General features: G+C 40.6%; 1 long non-coding RNA gene across 5 annotated transcripts in view; it reads right to left on the bottom strand.

Moving 5' to 3' along the window:
* The window catches only part of LOC133212974 (uncharacterized), a 62,458-nt gene that overhangs the window by 29,288 nt on the left and 11,250 nt on the right, over positions 1–21,920 (bottom strand). For 4 of the 5 annotated variants that reach the window (XR_009725664.1, XR_009725667.1, XR_009725663.1 and 1 more), the window contains exon 2: positions 14,285–14,426. This is a non-coding gene — a long non-coding RNA (uncharacterized LOC133212974). The remainder of the gene's footprint in view (positions 1–14,284; positions 14,427–21,920) is intronic. The other variant, XR_009725666.1, reaches the window with a different exon arrangement.

The raw sequence follows: 21,920 nt of genomic DNA, 5'->3' as shown, positions 1-21,920 counted from the left end.
GCTCTCAGGAACCAACTGAATTCATTTAATTATCCTATATGTGATAAGCTCATGCTGCTGATCACAGGGGGAACAATTCCATATATATGTAACCATCACAAGTATTAAATTCACAGGCATTTCTAGAACACCTACTGCTTTAGTATCTGAATTTGGGGGGCGAAACTAGCAAGTAGGCAATGATTTATTACCACAAACAGTCTAAGGAATAATTTAGATAAATTACCAAAATTAATCAAAGCTGGGAAGACAAAAGGAACTGCAGGAACAACAAGGAAACGTAGCTGCAATGCTGGCATGGATACAGAGATTCAAGTTAAATGAAAGAAAAACCACGCACTAAAAATAAAAATTAAACCCAAACCTATAAAGGATATATTTGGGGAAGATACACTCAGCTGGATAACACTGTATACTTGGGGGCATAAAACTTCTGGTCAATGCCACAGCAGTCTTCAGGAGGTTTTGTGGTGCGTAAGTGGGGCCCCATCTTCCTTAAGCATGCTCCTGTCCTTGGGCACGTAATGGGCATCTCATGTGTGATATTGCCTGCTCCGCACATGGACAAAACATGTCTGTAAGTCTGTGCACCAGGCTCTTCACCGGCTGCCCTACTCCTGGTCTGAGCCTCCTTGGAGATATACAAGTGAAAGTGCTCTTGGAAATAGAGGCACCACACTGTTAATATGAAAATGGGTGTAGCTGATCTTCAGAAATACTACTCCAAGATGGTCCTTATTCATGAGTTTCAGCACTGACTTCTCTCTTGGTTGTAATGTGTTAAAGAGGGTCTGACTGACTCGGTATCGAAACAGTGTGTCAAAATAAGTTATCATGGCAAGAAATAGAAAGCAGTTTCTTGTGGAGACCTATGTTCAGCAGTCTGGCTGCATTTGGCAGAGTACCTAAATGTTTGTTTCAAACTATATTTATGTCCTGTTGATTTCAGTGGGACTGAAATAAATCCCAAATGCTTCACTTAGCTGAGAGCTCAAGCTCGGTCTCTTCAGCATCCCCCACCCTGATTGAATTCAGTGGAAGCTGAGGGACCTTGTCGTCCAGTAGGAAAACCAGTGTTTTACAAGGTATGATCTTAATGAAACAAATGACGCATCTTTTCCGACAGGAGTGAAAGGCAGAAGCACAAGGCCATAGTATGTTTAGTTGAATAAAAGAGCATCACACTGGAACACAGGGGTTATATTAGGAAAGCCTCCAAATTTTGTATATCACTAATAAACAAAGTTACTGTAAGGTACAAATTCTGGGGGTAGAAGCTGATCTGAGATAAAAGAGGAAAATGAATGCACAGAGCAAAGAAAGCACTGAATGTTGGTTTGGCATGATATATTTAGTAATAGTTTCATGTTACATACTTTAAATTATAAATTCAGAAACAATTCAGGAGCAGTTATGTTTCTGAGAGCCAAGGGGCTGGAAGTCCAATGTTCGTATTTGTTCACTGGTTTATCAGGCTGCAGACAGTGTATAATACATATTTGCCTTACAGGTGACCTTCTTTTTGAAGAGGGTTAACTACCATGCATGTTCAGCCCTGGTCATTTCCTCTGCAGAGCCTGGTTCTCCTGGAGAGTCTTTGCATTCTGAACTAAGGTCTGTAAGAAGCTCATCTGAAACCACAGCTTTTATTATAGTGATGGCATCAGGCTGGACAGGAACCATGCCACCAGTGTTAGCCCTAGAGCCATCCCGAGGCACTTAATTTCTATTTTGGACTGACCTGTTATGACTGTGCCTGTGTCCTTCCCAGTTTGGAAGGGAGAATTCAGTGTGACAAGACATAAGGAAGATATTCTGAGTGTAATCCTACCACTAAGAATTTCTACTGCCTTAATTTGTATGTCTTATACTGTGGAGTATGAGAAAGTGGGAGCCTTAACTCACTTGTGAAAGATACACTATGAAACTGAGTAAATGATTGATTTGAGGCATAGTAGTTGCTCACCTCTACACATCACTAGGTAAAGGTACCCAGAAGAGAAAGAAACAGTAAGACTACTCAGTATTTTCTCTATTTTTTTACCATTCTTATGGATGGAAGTTACACACCAGTTTACCATTGGGGCCCTGTCTTGTTTCTGTTCTTGTCTCTCTATAAAGTTAATTTAAAACATCACCTGATGGAGCATACCAGGTGAGCCTCAGACGACAATATGAATTTTTGTCATGAGAAAGAGGAGCTATGTTCAAGTGGTTGTGAGTTTATGGGAAATGAGCTGTCACCTACTCAGGTCCCTGGCACTGTAGATTTAGGTAGTGTAAAATTGCCATTGAGATTGGCCCTTAATGGCTGGTCTGATTCTGATAGCCAGATGGAGATATAAAGAGGAGAGTGTAATGAGTTATGTTTCACATGGTGTTTTCACCTTAGACAATGGCAGAAAACCTTGAGACTTGCTCTCCTTTCATGTATGAATGCTTTGGGCAGGATGAGCTTCCCTGCACTCACCCACGGCTCACTCACCAGCCTAAAACCTGCCATGTGTCTGCTGAGCCAGAGGAGGAGGGTGACCTAGGGGGGCTTTAGTCTGTACATTAGCACTACCTGATACAGTATATCTCCTCTGGGGCAGGATAAGGAGGATGCCACAGACCATGACCATCACAGCTGTATCCAGCTGTATCCATCCAACAAACCCCAGTGAAGATGATGGCCACAGAGAAACACAAATCCTTCAGCAACCTGAGCCATGCATTCGCTGTGCACAGTCACTGAGCACTTAATTTCACAGTGTTATCAGTCACAATGATCGAGGCCAGGTTGGACAGGGCTTTGAGCAGCCTGGTCTAGTGGAAGGTGTTCCTGCCTATGTCAGGGGGGTTAGAACTAGATAATCTCAAAGTCCTTTCCAAGCCAAACCATTCTGTGAGTCTATGATTCCATGATTTAAAAGCTGCTCTCTATGGCTATATATAGACTGTTCTGTCTAAGGTTTAATGCCAAGCTCTTCACACACATTAATACCTCATTGTGTCACACAGGGAAGTGTTAGCCTTACCCCCTGGTTAAAGAATACAGCACAGAACTTGGGCCACAGTGATACACCTGCTCCAGTGTCTTAGAAAAGCAGTGTCATGAAATCAGTAGGTTATGTCCCCTGGTGATGCTCTCCGTCTGCAGGACTGCAGCGTGTGCACTTTGCCAGGAGAGGAGCCGTTGTGCTGCTTGCATGTAAAAACTGCAGTCCCCAGCAGAGAACAATTGGATGGGGCTCAGATGTGGTTTTGTGAATGAAGCTTATGTCCTGGTGACCCACCTCAAGCAGAGGGAATGTCACTAAACATGCATTCCCAGAGACAAACGGAGTGCAAGCTCATCTTTCCCTACAGGACACACATGCATAGAGTGGCCAGGAAAGCACCAGACGCTGCTTGTTAAAAATTGGCATCTCTTCAACAGAACTACCAGTGATTTTTCCATAAAACACATTAAGACTCAGTATAAATGCCTTTATGGATTTCACACCACATTAAAAGCGGTGATTGATTGACTACATTCCCTTTAGCTTATTTTTCATCCTTTGACAGCTGTTAACCAGGCAGAAGCATTATTAGCTCAATTTTCATGCTGTAAAAAAATATTTGGGTAAAGCAATTTGGCCAATTTTTCTCTTCTTGTTTCTGGTTTCCTATCAGTGTTGGTTCGATTGTTTTGACAAATGTAGAGTGTAACTAGCACAGCATCTTAACACGAATCCTGATTTTAGAGCCAAGCTTCTGGGTTTGCTAAGGAGATTTTAAGCTTGAAGTAAAGAGACACAAGCTCTAATTACAGCACTCCTAAGCAAAGTTTTAGGGTCATCCAGGCTTAAATATGTTTTTGCTCTTCATAAAGGTAAAAGCTGCTTGTGGAATGTGGGCTGTCTGGTTCTAAAGTAGGATCTCCCTGCCATGGTCAATAGATGGCATATGAAAAATAGCTATGGAATGCTGATGCTAAGTTGAATCTTTTTTCCTTTGTGTAGACTGCAGACAGGAGAATATCCTCCCTGTTCATCAATCTCTTCAGTCTTCATTACTAACTGTGTGTCTAAACTTCAGTACTATCTGGCTGTCTTCTGGAATTAGAAGTCTCTTAAAGCAAGCTCCTTTGCAATTAAGTGTCAAAGTTGTTAAAGTATGGCAATAAAAAATTTCCCAGATGCCTCAATAGCTCTGACAGATTCGATAGAGCCTGCTGCACCACCAGGGAATTTACACTACACGGGCATTGTTCATCATGTCAAGCAAAACCGTTGTGCAAAGTCAGCAAGGTGACTGGTAAACAGAACCCAGTCGTGCTCTCGGTCAGTCAGGGGCAATGCAAGGCAGCAGCTGTGAAGTCAGTGAGTTGCTCCACGTTTAATTCAGAGGAGCCAACAGCACAGCCTGAGCATTTCTGAGGTGTGCCCATGTTAGAAACAGTGCTGCTTCCCTCCTGTGGGCTCTGGGCTCCATCACCCCTGCGATGGGAAACTGAGGAGCTTGGTGAATCCCAGCTGTGCCTGAAATAATTTCTTGTGTAGTGAGAAGCAAACACCTGAACCCTTCTCAGTGTGCTTGTCTGAGTATGAATTACAGGAGCTTGTAAAACATACAAAGTGAGACAGATTTTGACCCAACGTAGAAGCAATTTTAACACCTACTTTCCTGGAATATGGTTATTTTCAAATCAAGGCTGAGTTCCGAAATGTAAGTGTTACCGGTCATTGCTAAAGTAAGGTCTGTTTTTCAAATGTTAAAGTCCCTTTCCTTTTTAAACAGGCACATTGGCAATAGGCGTATTGCAGGAGTATAAAGCGTTCCCTGGTGAGCAGCATAAAATAGCCACTGCAACTCCAGTCTGCAGTATTAGCAGTCTTAAACAATACTAAGTGCTCATTTCTTGTTCCAACCAAATATTTATGATTTTATATGCAGATATATAATAAGTAAGCTAGAGGTAGAGAAAATGTACGTTTAATTTCCCCTCAGTTTAGAGCTAAAGTAAGCTTACATAATTCAGGTATTTGCTTTCCACATCACAAGAAGAATAGGAGTGTCAATAAGGAAGCACTTCCTGTAGCTATAAATCCTGGAGATGCCTTGAACATGAGCAAACTACCAGCCAAGGAGAAAACAAACCTGCCATGTCCATCTCAATCATAAAGGATATGTTACAGTGCAGAGCATTCATGTTTCCATTTGCTGGATAAGAAAGGGGGTCCTGTTTGCCCAGGAGTTTAAAAAAGCAACCTCTTGAACTCTGAGCCTTCCCTTTTGTCCAGAGGCTTTCCACCAGGCTCCAGTATGTGTGGGATGTAGCTACATCAGGCAGGACAGGCATCCCCATATGATCACCTAATGAGTGAGCCCTAAGCAGAAAGCGAGGTAGCAGCATTAGTGCACTAAGCCTGGTGTAACTGGCTCGTGCAAAGCCAGGCTAAATTAACCCCAGAGCAGCACTGCACAAAGATGACGGCCCTGTGGCCAGGACCTATGAGGGTGCCTGTGCCCACCACAGCACTGGTGCCTGTACGGCTTTTGCCAGGAGCTGGCTGCGCTGCCTCACACCACGCATGTGTCTCCCCTCCCTGCATGACTCTGTTTCTTCTTTGCATCTGCCCCAACCAACCAGGAGTAGTGGACCAGGTCACCCAGCAAAATGACCACTGACAAGCTGCACACATGAGACACAAGCCCCCATTATTCACATGAATTAAGACAGAAACCTACTTCTGTTTTCCTAGGCTTATTCATATAATTAGTTGATATCTCAATCCAGGAACAGACAAAGATATAGCAGTATTTCAGTGCATTCCTTAGGGAGACACTACACAGAGACAGCACAATTAATTTAGATAATATCTATTTAGATGGCAAGTTAATTTTAGTGCATAGAACCAGGCAGGAGAACCATTTTTTGGAAAACACATGAGAAAGTCAAACTTTCTTTCCCTTCACCTGTCGGCAACCATCCATCAAACGTGTTTTTGTTTGAAGGCAATGACATGCAGAAAGCACAGCAAAACCTCTGCTGAATTTCTGCACATTTCTGGGGCATTTGTCCCCCAGCTCATTTTCACATGGAAAGTGTATCAAAGCCTGAAACAACACAACAATGTCTGGCTTGGCTATATTGAAATCAGTTGTCTTGTGTCTTGTCAGCATCAGAAATACAGCTTCCCAGAGCTAAGTCAATTAATTAATTAAATATTCTGTGTGTCCCTTGCAATGATGGGGGGAAGAAAAGTGGCAAATAATCCTCATCCAATTCATAAACAAACTAGGTTACTGTAAAGTTGTCCTTGCCACCAAGTGCCAAAGTGCAGCATGTAGTTCTCACCTCCTTGTGGGTTGCCATCTGCCATTACATCTCCCTCTCCTTCCTCCATCTCCCTGTTGGGGTAAGGCCGGACCATGAGGGGCATTGGCAGGTGGTGTTGAAAATCCCTCAGCACTGAGAGTTTCCTATAGGCCAGTGCAGTCTGTTGCTAATATTGCTTTAGTCTCTGCCTGCAGGAGATGAAGTTAAACAGATTCTGTGGTGCTCTTGGGCTCAACCCCAATCACTGTAAAAGAAGTGCACTGGAGAGCCTCTGTTCAGGCCTGGAGGTTGGAATTTGCAGTGAAGTGTTCTGCATCCTCACACAGCACTGCAACAGCCAGTGACTATGCCATGTTGTAGTGCAGCAGGGCTTTTAAAGCTTGAACAATGCATCTTCAGGTGTTTAAAAATTGCTTCCAGGGTTGGTTTTCAACAACTGCATCTCTTAACAGCTCATGGGAGTCTCTGCTTTGCAGTGTGAAATTCTGCCTGTGTTTGCACAGGTCGTTATTCCCAAGCACAGATTAGGCTCCACTCCAGGAGAATTTCACTTCGAAACGATAAGGTAAAATGGGATGCACTGATTGCCATGCAACAACCAACAAATCAGGCAGTGAGAAAATATCTGCTTTCTGCCTCAACAGTTCACTTGCATCCCAGGCTGCTTTTGCAGCACACAATAAAAGAAAGTCCCAAGTGTTATTGACCAAGATCATGCATTCTCTGAAGCACAAAGCAGATTTTAGTAACCGGTTTCTGCTACAGCTGGCCCCAGCTATGAAGTTTATACAAAAGTCACATACCACAAATAAAGAAGCTACCTCTGTCTGCCCCAGAAATCTCTCCTGAAGTCATTTCAAACCCTCTTTACATCCAGATGGGTACTTGCATTCCTGGCTTTTTAGGAAAATGAAGCAGGACACAGTGTAAGCGTACTAGTTTATGAAGTGTTACTTATAATTTATTTTTATGCTTATGCAAGACAGAGCTTGAATCTTTGGGGCAAGATCCGTTCTGTGAAGACTGTGACATTCACATCAAATGTGAGGCCTGAATGCTGGGCAAAGGGAACGTTCAAGAGAGGATTTTTTCATACATGTGGCTCCATATCTGCCATCATTTCATTCTCACATCACCTTACAACATAGGGAAATGAAGTCTAATGAGTTTTTAGGCACCTCCTGCTACAACCTAGATTTTATTCTATTTTAAGTTTGTAAAAATGTAACTTTAAATGAAATAGCCATGTCTGGCTCTTTGGAATTAAGTAAGCAATTAATAGAAACCAGTGCAATCTAAGCACCCTGACTCACGCTCCCTGAGGCGAATAGCTGCTATGGCTTAGGATGCTCTATTTGCAGATCCTCTCACAGCAGTGTCAGCATTAAAATGTTTGCACCTCAACCACTGCAATGCCAGAGCAGACATGCACTGTAAATTCATTTTCATCAGAGGTTTAAACCGGTATGGCCACACCAGACTCTGAACAAGTGTTTCCTTCTTCCAGCAGCTCTACAGAAGTGTTATTTCTAGGCACTGGGCAAGGCTGACATCTGAGGACCAGAGGCTTGGATTTCCTAGAGCTTCTCTTTAGGTGCTGTGCAGCCAGTGGACACAGGACTGGGTGTCATCATCCATGGCAGGACATTTCTCCAGGTACCAGCTTGGTACTTCTGGCAGAGCAGCAGTTAGCAAAGGAAGGGCAGTTCTTAGTTTGAAGTCCACAGAAAAACTGTCAATTTTTTCCACACAAAAGGTGGAACTTCACCCCATCAGTCCCCTGAAAGGGAATACTCTTGCATCAACCTTCCCACACAAAAGTGGCTTTTTTATGTGAGGTGTGAAAAGATTTCACACTAAGATAAATTAACAATTATCTGCCATATGATGCAACAGCATTCTCCTTTCAGAATCATTCATGCAGTTTTACCCTGGGCAACGTATATAGATCGATCTGTCCCGTAGCCATAACACTTCACACAAATCTGCTACGCATTCAGCTCTAATACCCTTCACATGGGGTTACTGGTTCAGCTTGTATCTATTGCTTAATCAATGAGAAATAAAACTCCATTCTCTCCCAAACTGCTGTTTCAGCTAATAAAGGCTTGGTCTGCTTTGCCTGAGTATCCTAATTAATAATAATGAAATACTGTAAGTAGAGCTGATATATTTGGAAGTCTTTCTTTTTTCTTTTTTTTTTTTCTTTTGCCAAAGTGGGAACTCAGTAATGCCTGGAGTTTTATTTGTCACTGAATTACTGTTTAATTGGAACTGATTGCCTGAGCTGCTGTTTGTAACTGCAGCACTCTCTCTACTCAGTCGAGGGGGAAGCCTTTAACATCCCCACCAACAGGGCTGCAATGTTTGCTGTGACAGACTGCAAGATACTGAAATCCATCCCTGGGTAGAGAAAGATTTAATATGCATCGTTTTGCCCTAGTGGGTTAGAAAAACCCACTGACTTGTGGTGTCGCATCATCTCTAGACTGATAATAGCAGCAGGCTTGGTTTGTGCTGGTAGCAGGCTGTAAAGGGATGAGCAGCAGTCTTATAAACACAATGTCAAGTAATATATATCAGCATTTTTCTGTGTATTTGTTTCCTGTATCTCTGCCCCATGGAGGGCACTGACCTTAACACAAAATAATAAGATTAACAGAGACCATTTGGCAAATCTGCTCCAAACCAGATAGATTCCCATCTCCTGAAGGTCTGAAGATTAAATGGCTACTGGAAAGCCAGAAAAGCTGGAGGTTTGTTGAGATAGGTAAGTGTACTTCTACCTGCCATGCTAGCAATGGTTTATAAATGAACTTCTGGAAGGGGTTTAATAGAAAGAACAGCAGTGACACAGAAACACTGCTCAGTGGCCGAGGGGAACAGATTGATCTCCTGAGAAGCCAGGGGTGGAAAGATCTTACATTACTTTATGTTTCTATGGTTTGAAAATATGTAGGAAGATATAATGCCTTATGACAAAAAACAATTACCCAGAGTAACGCCTTTGATGGGTATAGTGTAGGAAGGATGTTCATGAGAATTTTCCTGTATCAGTATTTAGAGCATTTTTTCCTGTTGTCTTTTAGAGGAGGAATCTGCGGGGTGTAAAATGTGCATCATTTTTTAAAAGCCTGATAAGATCCTTTCTAATTGGTAGCTGAATGATACCCTTTGTAATGTGGTATGCAAACATTAAGACACTTCATGTGATTTCCAGTCATGCTCATTTGAAATACTTTATTCAGGAATGCTTGTTTTGTCCTCTGCAGAGGGTCTGCTGTTCCCTTGCTGAAGTAGCTGCTGCACTCTAATTTGGGCAAGGCCTGGATCTCAATGTAAGGTTTGCAGGAAAAAACAAAGATGGAGTACTTAGAAAAATTACATACATTGCATATATGCAGGTCATTTTGTTTCCCTTCTTTTTTTTTTTTTGTCTCTTCCATGCTATTTTGGCCATAGGATAGTTCAGTTCTCCTTTTTCCTCCAAATCAGCTAAGTAGCTTTAGTATCAAGTCTTCTTTGGGGCTGGATTAGGATTTACCAGAACAGTAAGAAACCAAATAAAATTTGCAGTGCAGCAACAAAGTTTAAAGGTTTTCATGGTTATATATCAAAGGAGAGGATTATAGGCAAATCTTGAGTCAAGGTGATTATGCATGGCTGAGGTAGCAGCCACACCTGAAATTATGAGCTGTTCCAATTCACACAGTGTAAAAATCTGTGCACTCATAAAAAGAACCCTCAAATATGGTCCAGAGCAACAAAAATATTTTAGACCTGTGTGCTGGCTTTGGTTGGGACAGAGTTAATTTTGTCCTTAGTAGCTGCTATGGGGTTGTGTTTTGGATTTGTGCTGAAAACAGTGCTGATAATTCAGGGATGTTTTTGTTATTGCTGAGCTGTGCTTACACAGAGTCAAGGCCTTTTCTGCCCCTCACACCACCCCATCAGTGAGCAGGCTGGGGGTGTGCAAAAAGTTGAGAGGGGACATGAGCTGGGACAGCTGATCCCAACTGACCACAGGGATATTCATAGAATCATAGAACACATGGAGAATGCATAAGGCAAATTTTGTATTGTTTAATACAGTGCAAACTCAAGGGAGAAACGTCATGGTTTATAAATACAATGAAGCCAACAGCATAAATGAAAGAAGGGAATTACTGAGTCTCAGAAAATAGCAGGTCAAGAAGAAATGGCCTCAAGCTAAGAACAGGAAAGCTTAGATTACAAAAAAGCTCTTCATGGAGCAATTAGATGGCCATATATGTACCTAGAAAAAGTTGGGAAAGACGTGTTTTGCTTTTTAAAAAGTTCCCATTAGAGTAAATGTGTCAGAGCAAACCCCATTGAAAATAGACGGCACTAGCACAGAAAGGCTCTTGCTCTTGGTTCACTGAATTAGTAAAGTCAGGTAACTGGGAATCTCTCTGATGCCCATGTTACCCCGTACCTGATATACAAATCTCTTGCAAAGTAGGTAGAAAAAATGCTAATATGCACTCAGAATAAAGCACCACTCTTCCGGCTGCAGTGAGCTTCACACTTACTTTACTATGTTGTCAATTTCTGCATATAGCAGTATCAAATCCACTTCTCTTGCTGTAGATATTTAAGTACAGTTTAAAGAAATCAGAAAAATGATGTCTTTCTCAGAAGGCAAGACTGTCCTTTAAATATGTGGGACAGGACTGAGTGACCTCAGTTCTGACAGTGTTATCTCTTCTTTTAAGGACCTAATTCCCAGTGAAGTCAGTAAGAATAATGTTTTATCCCTTCTATACTTTTTATGAATCATATGTCAAAAGGATATGATGCCATAAGTATATCATGTGGTTTACTTTGGGTTTTGATGTCGGTTTGTTTTATGGGGTTTTGTTGTTGTTTTATTCTTCCATGAATATCTGCAATGTAATCGGTAAAGTCAACGGTACTTTGGAAACAGGATATACAGTCTCATCTAAGTATCTTTACTCAGCAGTGGAATAAAGAATTGGACTGGCTTTCCATTTGTTAATTTGTTTTCACCACCTAGGCAGCTCTTCTCTTTGCAACAGGACTTCAAATATTATGCATTTAAATGGTTACTCTGTTAGAGCTGATTCTATTTTTCAGTGAAAAAGCAGTGGATGTTCTTTTCTTGGAAAAAAAGAAAAAGGTTAAAATGTGATTTTGAAGATGAAAACCACATTTCTTGTCATAACAAAATAATTTCATAGCAAAATAGCTTGACTCAAGTCAAGCTCTGAGTTCAAATTAACTGGTGATATTTCTTCAAATTAGTTATGGATTGTCACAGTATAAATCAGTTTCTTTACGTTAGCATGACATTTTCCATCCCTTAAATTCTCATGGGAACTTACGTAAATTTTGATGACAGTGTTTTTCAGGAAACCTGTAAAATACATGTCTGAAATGTGGAGATAGTCTAAAACCATGGTTTTCTGAATTAGAGAATAAAACATGCAACACTAAGCCATTTCAAGTTAGCAATGCCAATTGCTCTAACTTGTCTCTTAAAAAGTCTCAGAACTGGGAGTGATTGATGAACCTAATTGGCTCCAAAAAACTCCCAAAGGCTTTTTGAAGCAAAAGAAATAAAACTCACAACTGTGCCTACTGCACTATATTTGTGAAAAGTAAGTATATCTACAGTTCCTTCTGCTCTGAAAATGTTCCTGGGGATCTTATTCTACAGATGGAAACATAAAATACCTGACACTGCACTCACTCCAAATCTATGCTGATGTAAACAAAATCTGGAGGATCTCCTCAGTATATGAAACCCATAATAAAGCCTTAAAGAAGCCCTTCCTCCCATGTAACTTATTTGGGCAACTGACAGCTCAGATCAATCAGAGTATTGTTCTAATAAATAATTTCTTAATTGCACCCATTAAAAATCATTATGGCTTTACAACATTATATGAAAGATTGAAAGTTAATACATATTTCAGTCATGTGAAGTTTAAAAATAAGAACATCCTAAGGACACTGTGGGCATCCATCAGCTGTGTGAAGAAAGATAAACGATGGTATGTAACATTATCCACTTAAGTGCCATGACGCTATCTGTAAACTAATGAGAATTCATTACAAAGATACTAGAGAAAATCAGATTACCTTGGATTTATGGCAAGGTAAATCTGGTTTTGCTTATTGTCTGTTTGTTTGTTTTCGAAGTTCTTACAAATGAGCAGCCATTATCTTCTTTGTTGTGATTTTATGGTTTTCTCCTCACTGTGAATTGGAAAAGATTAGTATTAGAAACCTGATTCAGATTCAATCCAGTGTATCGATCTGCTTTTTGAAGCAGCTGAGTCTGAAGCAGGGATGTTTTATCTGCATTCTCACACAAGCCTTAGCAAGCATCATCTGGTCACATAGAGATTTTCAAATGACCACTGACTATCTATTTCCTTTAACATGTATGATTTCAGGTGTTCAGCACCAACAGTCTGAAAATTACAAAGGGCTGGAAGAGACTGTGGTAGGGGACATGTACAACTGGGACAACCAGCAACAATTGTCTGGGGAAGAATAGGAGGAAAATGTATGGCATCTAGGGAAGAGGTCCAAACAAAGTGAGTTGAATCCACTGTGAGATGGCATGTGGTACCAGCATTTCCCAGAGTATCCAATCCATGCAGCAACATTTCTCACACCATGTTAAATAACAAGTAAGTAGTTCTGTAGTGAAAATTCTAACTCTCCATTTGATCAGATGTTGGAAAGTACAAATACATGTATAATGTAAAGATACAGAAGAAAGCATGTGAGTGAAGAGGGGAGGTATAGAGAAAGGTATTCACATCTTCTTCCTGCCCCCTCAGGGTTCACACCTTTATATTAATCATGGCGTGAAATATTAATTTCTTTTGAGAGTGACTTGCTGAACTCTGTAGATTGTTTTGATGGCTCAGGCCAGCAACAGGAATGTGATGTCCTCTGAGGCAGGTCACTACATGTGTTTTTATGAGAAATTGGGAAACTACAGACAACTTTTGAAGTCAGAAAGCCTGACAGCTGACTGGACTGCTGGCGAGGCATACGTAGGTCATGTGTTCATACAAGAGCTCCCTGTCAAACAGGAGCTCTTTGCCCTTGTTAGTGTTCTACCACCTAAATGCTATAAGGTATCCATCAAGGTCTATCAGAGTAACCTCATTTTAATAGTCCCTGCTGATGCACAGTTAAGATCTTTAAAGCAGTGCTGTTAAATTGCAGCAGTTAAATTGGCAGCTGCTATAAATTGTATCTAAGTTGGGCTGGATCAGTAATATCCAAAGTCTCTTTGTATTCTGCTCTTTCTTACACCAAGAAAAGGCTCTAATACTTGTTATTATTCTTCTGTCTTAAATAAAGATATCATGGCACAGAGAAATCAGGCATTATCCCTTCCATGTAAAAGATGGAAACATTACCCATAGCACACTCATCCAGTCAGGTCTAAGCCTGTACATGTTTCCTGCTTGGTTATGACTGGAGTCAATCCCCACATCTCCACTTCTTAGTGAGGTGTCTTGTTCAGAAAGGCTCAGCAGTTCAAGTCCTCACTGGCGAACAGATATTCTGCTGTTCCCTGCTAAGGTTTGTTGTACATGAGAAATAAATTCTCTTGATTGTAATATTCTGGCAACGAGTACTTTTTGGAGATTGATTAGATGCTTCAGCTTTGCTCAGTCTATTAATCTCAGCAGCCATTTATTGCTTCGTATACTACAGTGCATTGGGGATTATCCCTTAAGTACCGTGTGTAGAAAGCATGTAGCAGCAAGATACAAATCTTGTGTCTTGGAAATGCTTCTCTGGAAATGAAGAACAGGAGCTGTCAGTAAAAGCCAGGATAGTTTATGTTAGTGCTGAATGTCTCAACCTGTTGTCATCAGTACTGCAAGCTCCCATTTCCTACATCAAATAAGTGATACTAACTCTCTGATGTAAATTAGTGTACCACTGCTGCTAGACTCTTACTTGCCTGTTGATTCCTGGTGATACCTGAGCCAGTGGGATGGGGACTTAAAACACTGCAAGCTTCTTAGAATATTATCTTCAATTGCTGTTGTTTATTGGCCAGAATGTTCAGCCTCTTAATCCAGTGAACTGTTACCTCCACCTACAAATGTTGCAGGTATTATTATTCTGCATATTAAGCATAAGCTTAAAGATAACCTGTGCATCCTAGAGGAATACGCAAACATATATCAGCTGTTACCGCTAAGGTTACCAACATGAATAAACCAAACCTTGAGAAGTCTCTTACTATATACTGAGTCTTTAGCTATTATTTTATTCTTTTTGTCTTGTGAAAATTGGTGCTTAGACAACAACATTAACTAATACCTGTAACATCCCTTAGAGGCATCAGGCGTTACCATCATAGTTTTAAATAAACTGAAAACTAAAAAGTGAAACAAATTTCAGGGATCTCATGGGAGTCTCCAGCTCTCTCATACACAGTGTTTCTCAGACCAGAGAAAGTGAAGGATGAGTGGAAGTAAAAGCAGTAAGAACAAAGAAGGGAACGTATAAAAGCGCTAGAGAAAGAAAGAGAGTTTCAATCTGACAGCCTCCAGATAACAAAGCACAGTCTGGTCATAACAGGAGGGTAACTGGTGGCTATGGAGATAGTGTGGCAGTACATGGGCATTATTAATGGGTCATTATTACTACTGTAAAGAATAGTCACTCAAAGTTGTCATCTCTTTGCCTCCCCTTCCCTCTGGCATCTCAAAGCTGAGATAGATCATAAAACTTTGCAGGCACAAATCTTACCAGTCCCCACCATGCAAAGCCCCTCTCACATGGTAGGTTATTTAAAGCTTTAGGGCTTAAGGGTTTCCTTAACCATGAGTGCAGAGGGATAAGAAGAAAAATGCTAATAGCATTCCTCTTCAGACTGGTAACCATACTGGAAAACTTTTTGGTTTGGGTCTGTTGGTTTGTTGTTTTTTGGTTGGGTTTATTTTCCTTTTTTTATTAGGGAAAATGTATAACAGTTTATGTATATTCAATCACAGTCTTTCCCAAACAGATTCACATTGCTGCTGCTATCAGACAACAAATATATTCCTTTTGTTTCTACATTCAGTGGGTTGGTATGAAGACAAACAGTATGTGCTGAGAACAGGGAACAGCATTTTTGCAGAGCTGTTTCTAGCTTCCAATGGCTGGACAGCCCTCCTCATAGTCAGAGAAGACACACCTCTTCATGGCAGCGTGCCACACAGCCACAGTGGTCCATTGAGTGCCAATGTCCTTGTAATTAAGAAGTTTCTAGACATTGTGAGTTTCCCATGTGATTATTTCCAGGAAAATACCCTTTGAGGGTCTGAAGTCATTAAGCTGCCACTGGTTTCCCAATTCTCCTGCAAAATCCTCTCCAACCAACCTCCACTTCAGCTTGTACAAGGTAAATTAGTAGGAACTAAAATAACAAATACATTTAACAGACAAAGCCGAAGTATGGCACACTGGGGAAAGGTTGAGATGCTTATTAGAAATGGAATTTCTGAGTTACCAGCATATTAGGGTCTTTTACAAAGTAAGTGAGCATGTAAATAAGTGTTTTTTTTTTGTATAGTATATTTTGATTGTCAAAGTTTCAAGAAGCTTCTCAAATAAACTAAACTCTTTGAGAAAAGAAAATGTATAACTAATAAACTGTCACACCACACAACTGCCCCTCCCCCCCCCCCCAGTAATTAAAAGGTAAGAAATAAAGGACAGGAATAAATTGCCAGGTTTTGCAGCAGAGGTTGGTTACCAGATACTACTGTGGAAATCTATGCTACAACTTCTGCTGTACCAGATGCAAGAGGGTAGAGAGTGAAGTTGCAGATGGCACAGATATTCAGAGTAAAGCTGAATGGGAAGATGTGCAAAAGAGATTCTTGTTGTATTTTATTAATTGGTGACAAAATAGCAGATGAAACTCAGTGTGAACACATACCATGTAACGCAGATGGGAATAATATGAACTATACATACATGGTATTAGGACATAAATTAGATATTACCACTCGGGCAAGTGGTCTTGGAGCAATATTTGGTGATCAAAAAAAGGCGAATTGCATATATATTTAGCATTGTTAGAAAGGAAGTAGAGGAAAATAACAATAAAAAATTATCATACCCCTATAAAGATCTACCATGAATTCCCATCTCGAATACAACAGATATTTCTGATCACACACTTTAAAAAGAGCACAGCAAGAAGGAGAAAGATGTCAGAACAATAACTGCATAGAGTGGCTCCCATATGATGGCAGACTAAATGTTGTGGGAATCTTCAGCTTTCAAACGGTTTGTGAAAGGTGAGCAGGAACAACCTTCCATTACTTTTCACAATTCAATAGTCAAAGGGCTTCAGGGCTCTAATTTTAAATCAAGAAAATTAAGAGGGTTTTTTTCCATTCAGGACTGAATGATGAATCTGAAAGGGACAGGATATCGTGCAGGTTGAAAGCATAAACAGTTTTAAAAAGGAATTACAAAGTTAATGCAAAATAGACCTATTGATGTTATTAAGCAAGATAGTCTGACTACAGTCTCCTTCAGAGAAGAAATACCTTATAAGGCCTTTTTCAACATATGTGCCCTATTTCAACATTTTAGATGCACAGCACTGAGCTAGCCAAACCTTTGACCTGACCTACCCCACAGAAATGCTTCTGCTCTTGCATTCCCTGAACCTGGGAAGAGCCATACCCAGTGTGAAGTTTTTCAGAGGTGAGTGACACTTCTTAACTCTGACTTCTTACTCTGCTTTTATGGAGATTTCCCCGGTGCAGGTCTCTAGAAGACTTGAGTCAAGACTGAAATAGGACAGTTGAACCTGGGGTCAGAGGGATAGCCCAGATGAACTTCGAGGTCCCTTCCAGACCTTTGATTTGATAAGCTCCACTGCAGATAAAGTAGGAAATGCTGCCACCACCTTCTGACTGCTCAGGAACTGGGTACCCAGAAGTATGTCTTCTATCTATCCATATCAATCACCACTTTTTCCTGAGCCACAAGTTCAGAGTCAGATAGCAGTGAACTTTTGTGGCAAATGACATATCGTAGGCTTTTTACACTTATGTGAGAGGATATGGAAAATGCAGATTTATAGTGACTAAAACCAAAATATGCTACTAATTCCAAATCCCAAAATGCACTGTGTTTCCCATCATCCTCAAGGAGCATGAAATCCTAGTTCGAAGCATGGGGAAAGTGCATTGAATGACATCACCACCACAATGAAACAAGGACTTCCTGAAAGCTAAAAGCCCAGTGCTTCTTTATCTCTACTTATTGCAGAGAAGACTATATGAAACAGTTAAAGAGAAGCACCCCTTTTCAGTGGAAATCCTCTCATGTGAAGAGGTTCTGAGAGTGAAATTAACCTGTGGGATTTAATTTAAATATTTTCCCTTGTCAGACAGTCTCCCATGAAGCTTAGGGCCATCTAATTGCCTTTATTATTTTCATCCAATTAGTATAATATTGTAGAGGCAAAGAGAGATCCACATTAAAAATGGGTGCCAGGACTCTACAAAGCCAAGGTCTATACTGTATTAAAAATTATGTTAGGAAGACATGAGGCAGAGGTTTTCATCCAGGATGACAATCTAGTCCAATTCTCAAAGACAGATCATACTACAGAAAAAGGGGACAGGTTAGAAAAGAGCCATCAAATTACTTTGGGGGAGTTTCTAAATATTCTGTGGGAATGATTAATGGTCTTGCTATTTCTCCTCATATCTCAGTAGATCTCATGGTTGATAACTACATTTTGTTCTTCATTAAAATGGCACCCGTTTGCTAAAATCTTTGCTGGGTTAATGGGTCATACAGTCAACATTTGGTGGGATTAATCGATTTGCTGTCAGGCTGAAACCTCCAGCACAGGAACAGCAGTGTCTCGGTGAACAGAGTCATCTGCAAAGAGAGTGTGGCTCAGTATTGTGTGTAAATCGTGTGGCCTCTGAAAGATACAACAGCAGCACACTGTCTTCATTTAGGTAAGAAAGTGTTCAGGAGCAAGCAAGCATGACCAAAATGATGCGCTGTGTTCACGCACAAACTGGACAAATCCCTGACAAACTGCATGCACAAGAGTAAGATTCCCCCAGTCTTCTGTGAGATCAGCTTTTTCTACCAAGTCTGTTGCTCGTGGTTATTCATCATTTAAGTCAGCAGTGTTTATTCAATTATAATAGCACTGGAGTGGGTGAGGAAAGGTATGTTTTGCAATCTACCTGTGTTCAATAATTAACATTCATATTTAAGCAGGTAATTAAGTAGGTCTTTAAATCAGTTTTGCAAGTTTCTTTGAGTTCTGATGCTTTAAAGGGTACCTCACTTGCATTAGCCTGCTGAAGACTCTGATAGTTATATCTTTATAGAGAGATCACAGAGAGATGTGACTTCACAAATGTTCCCATGTAACTCGACTCATTCAAGTAATCCACACTAAAGATTCGTCTTGGTGTTAGTATGATTCTAAGAAGTGGACTGATACTAGCTTAGGCCTAACATTACTGAAGCCTGTTATTTCTTCCCTTTTCCTATTACTTAATTTGTAATTCATACTGGGTAGTAGCCAAAGTGCCTGCTGGGAGACTTTTTAAGCAGGTTTCCTTTGCAGGCCATTTGCTTTCTTATAATTGAACAAGGTGGGGCTGAATCTGCCAGTCAGTCTTAAAAGGCTTTTTGTAAGAATGTTATGAGACACCACCCCATGTTTAGGGCTGTGATTGCTTTACAAAAGACAACTCACTTTGCCAAACATTGGAAAAGTCTACTTGTTTTCTTGAAATACAGTTATCCCTATGGTTCTAGAAGTGGTAACAGTGAAAAGGCTAAATGAAGCTGAAATCACTGATATTATTTTCATCAATGGATCACCTGGCACAAATAGTCACAGCCTTATTTTACTACGTCAGAGTATTGAAACTACTGTACCCAAATTCTGTTGTGATTGCTGGTGGGTTGTAATGTATGTATTTGTTAAGGTTACTCAATCTGTTAGCTGTCTTTAAGGCTCTGGTTCCATGTTATTATTACTACAGCACTTGGGAAAAGAAAGCTGATCGGAATCAGCGAGGGAATTACATTTCTGCCCAGTTAGCTGGCGCACCCAAAACATGATTCACACTGACAATGCTTTATACTGTTTCTCTGTGTTATTCCTCACGCAGTACCAGGGCTGAGAGGACAGTAAATACCTGATCTGGCATACAGTCTGCACAAACAAAGTTAATCCCTTCAGAATTTCTAGAACAAATCTGAAGCAGTCAGGTGAGTTGTACAACCTCAGTGCCTTCCATCATCCAGCTGCGGCACTTCAATTCCCCACTGCTAGGGGCTTAAAGCCTTGCATGCTTTCTCTTGGAACCACAACTTAGGAAAATTAGTCTCCAGTTCTTTAAAATTCATTTGCTTTGCTATTAAACTGGTACACTGTGATGTCTTATCCTGTTGTGTATAATCTCTCTTCATGAGAGTAGCTCAGATGCAGCAGGGAGGCTGCCCAGCAGTGGGCTGTCCATGCTCTCACTATGAAATATGTGTGTCCTCCGTGACTCACTGCCATTGGATCTAATGCTGGCTGTCATGTATATGCGAATAATATGAGAGTTCACAGTTAAGCATGGCCTTGTAAATAACATAAGGCCACTGCTGATGGTGATAATTTTCTCCCAGTAGAAGCAAAACTGGTATCTCAAGTGCTATGTCTCTGGGAGATGTGAAAGCATCAGGGGTTGTTTTATAAGTTTTAGTGAACAGGTTTAAACATTAGCTAAATGGTGGCTTCTCCACACAAGAGGCAGCAGTCCCCAAAGAGCGCAGCCTCACCTATTTACTGCCCCAAACCTTTTAGGAAAATGAACCCAGATCCAGCTGAAAGGCGGTGACACAGTTTACTCACAGTTACTTCCTCCCTTACCACTAAATCGGGTTCTCTCTTTATTTCTTTCCACTGTAAAAAACACATGGCACAATTATAGTACTAATTTAAGGTCCTGTGAACACCTGAGGGCTATAATTAAATGTATGTTTTATTATCTCAGAAATATGCATGGGTTAGTGGACAATTTTTCATGTATATGTGTTTTTTCTTTCTACTGTTGCTATTTCCCAAGGGTTTTGTTGACATTATTTGCTGATTGTACTTTGGGGCCTGCTTTTAACACTATTACATGGCCAGGAGAAGTGCTAGGAAAAGTCCAGAGAAGATTTTCCTGTAAGTGATTTCACTGCTGCACAAACACCCAAATGGTATCACCTCAGGAGCACAGATGCCACAGTGTAAGACCTTTAACAATCTATATACTAACCTTTGACATCTACACCTATGCTGCCAACTCGTCATCAATGAGGTACAGTGGGGTTAAGAAACTTCAGAAAATTTAATAATCCAACCCCTATGTCTTTGATAACACTGAAGACAATACTGCTGCTTCCAACTCTAACCTTCATTATAGCAGGTCCAGTTCAGCTATCTAGGCAACATCTGCCCTGTCCCTCCTTTTTCCAGAGTAATGTATTAGCTCTCACAGCAGGGCAAATGAATGAAGCCGGCTTGGCTCTAGAACAAGGATACCCATCCTTGCATGGGTCTCCAGCAGAGCCAACAAGCCCCATGGCAGCTGGCACGAACACTTGAATGGCTGTGGAAGACACAGCTACATTCTAGCAAAGTTTATTTCCTTGGCCCCAGCACTGCATAAACATGGATACTGGCATTCTAGAGAGAAGCTGGCTCTGGATGCAATCTAGTCATGTATATGTTTATCCCTGCTTTTGCACTAATGAACACTACAAAATCAGCAAAGAAAGAATAGAGAGGTCTTGGAACACAGGACTTGGAAAATTGAGTAATCTAGGAAGGCAGACTTGAGAGTTGGCTGTAAATGAAGAGCTTCAAGGTGCAATTTTGAGAGGGGCTCATTGGGTGGAAGTCCAAAATTTCAGGTGTGATTCCACATTAGAGAAAAAGACCATCTGAAAGGAAAAGAAAGAAAGGGTCAGGAAGTAGGTACATTGACCTGTTAGAAATACAATGGGGAGAGTGTGGGAGGAGTACACAGGGGCTTTTCCTCTCTTATCAATCTCTTATCTTCTGTCTCTTGCCTACCAGAAGATATGAAAAGGTTAAAGTGCTGCTATCAAGGAAGAAACATTTTATGCATTTGCTTTCCATCCTGTTCCCTGCTATGAAACATCCTGTTTAATTTGTTGTCGCTAATTCCTTAATGTGTCATTATTATTTGACTTTAGTTTGTATTCTGTCATTTCTGTTTAATTCTCAGAAAAACAGTCTATGACTGGCAGTTGACTGTTACATAACTTTATGGCTGGAATGATAATGTGAGCAAAATCTGACTTTGGGGAAAATTCTTCGCAAAAGAAAGAAAGAAAAAAAGGACAATATTCACTATAATTTGTCCCTGGAGTGATACAGGGTTCAACAAAATAAATGCACTGCATACTAAGTGTGGCACTAGTTGCTGGGCAATTAAAAAAAATTGTGATTTTTATAGGTATTTTTTAAACACAAGTCTAACATTCTTCAATTTAGTCAGCTTATCAAAAGTTTCTGTTCCACAAACTGAATAGCTGA

This window comes from Neopsephotus bourkii, unplaced genomic scaffold (assembly GCF_033783945.1).
Source record: "Neopsephotus bourkii isolate Nb327-2 ecotype Australia unplaced genomic scaffold, CSIRO-AGI_Nbou_v1 NB_753, whole genome shotgun sequence".
Classification (NCBI taxonomy): Eukaryota; Metazoa; Chordata; class Aves; order Psittaciformes; family Psittacidae; genus Neopsephotus; species Neopsephotus bourkii.
This window is presented reverse-complemented; position numbering and strand designations above follow the sequence as displayed.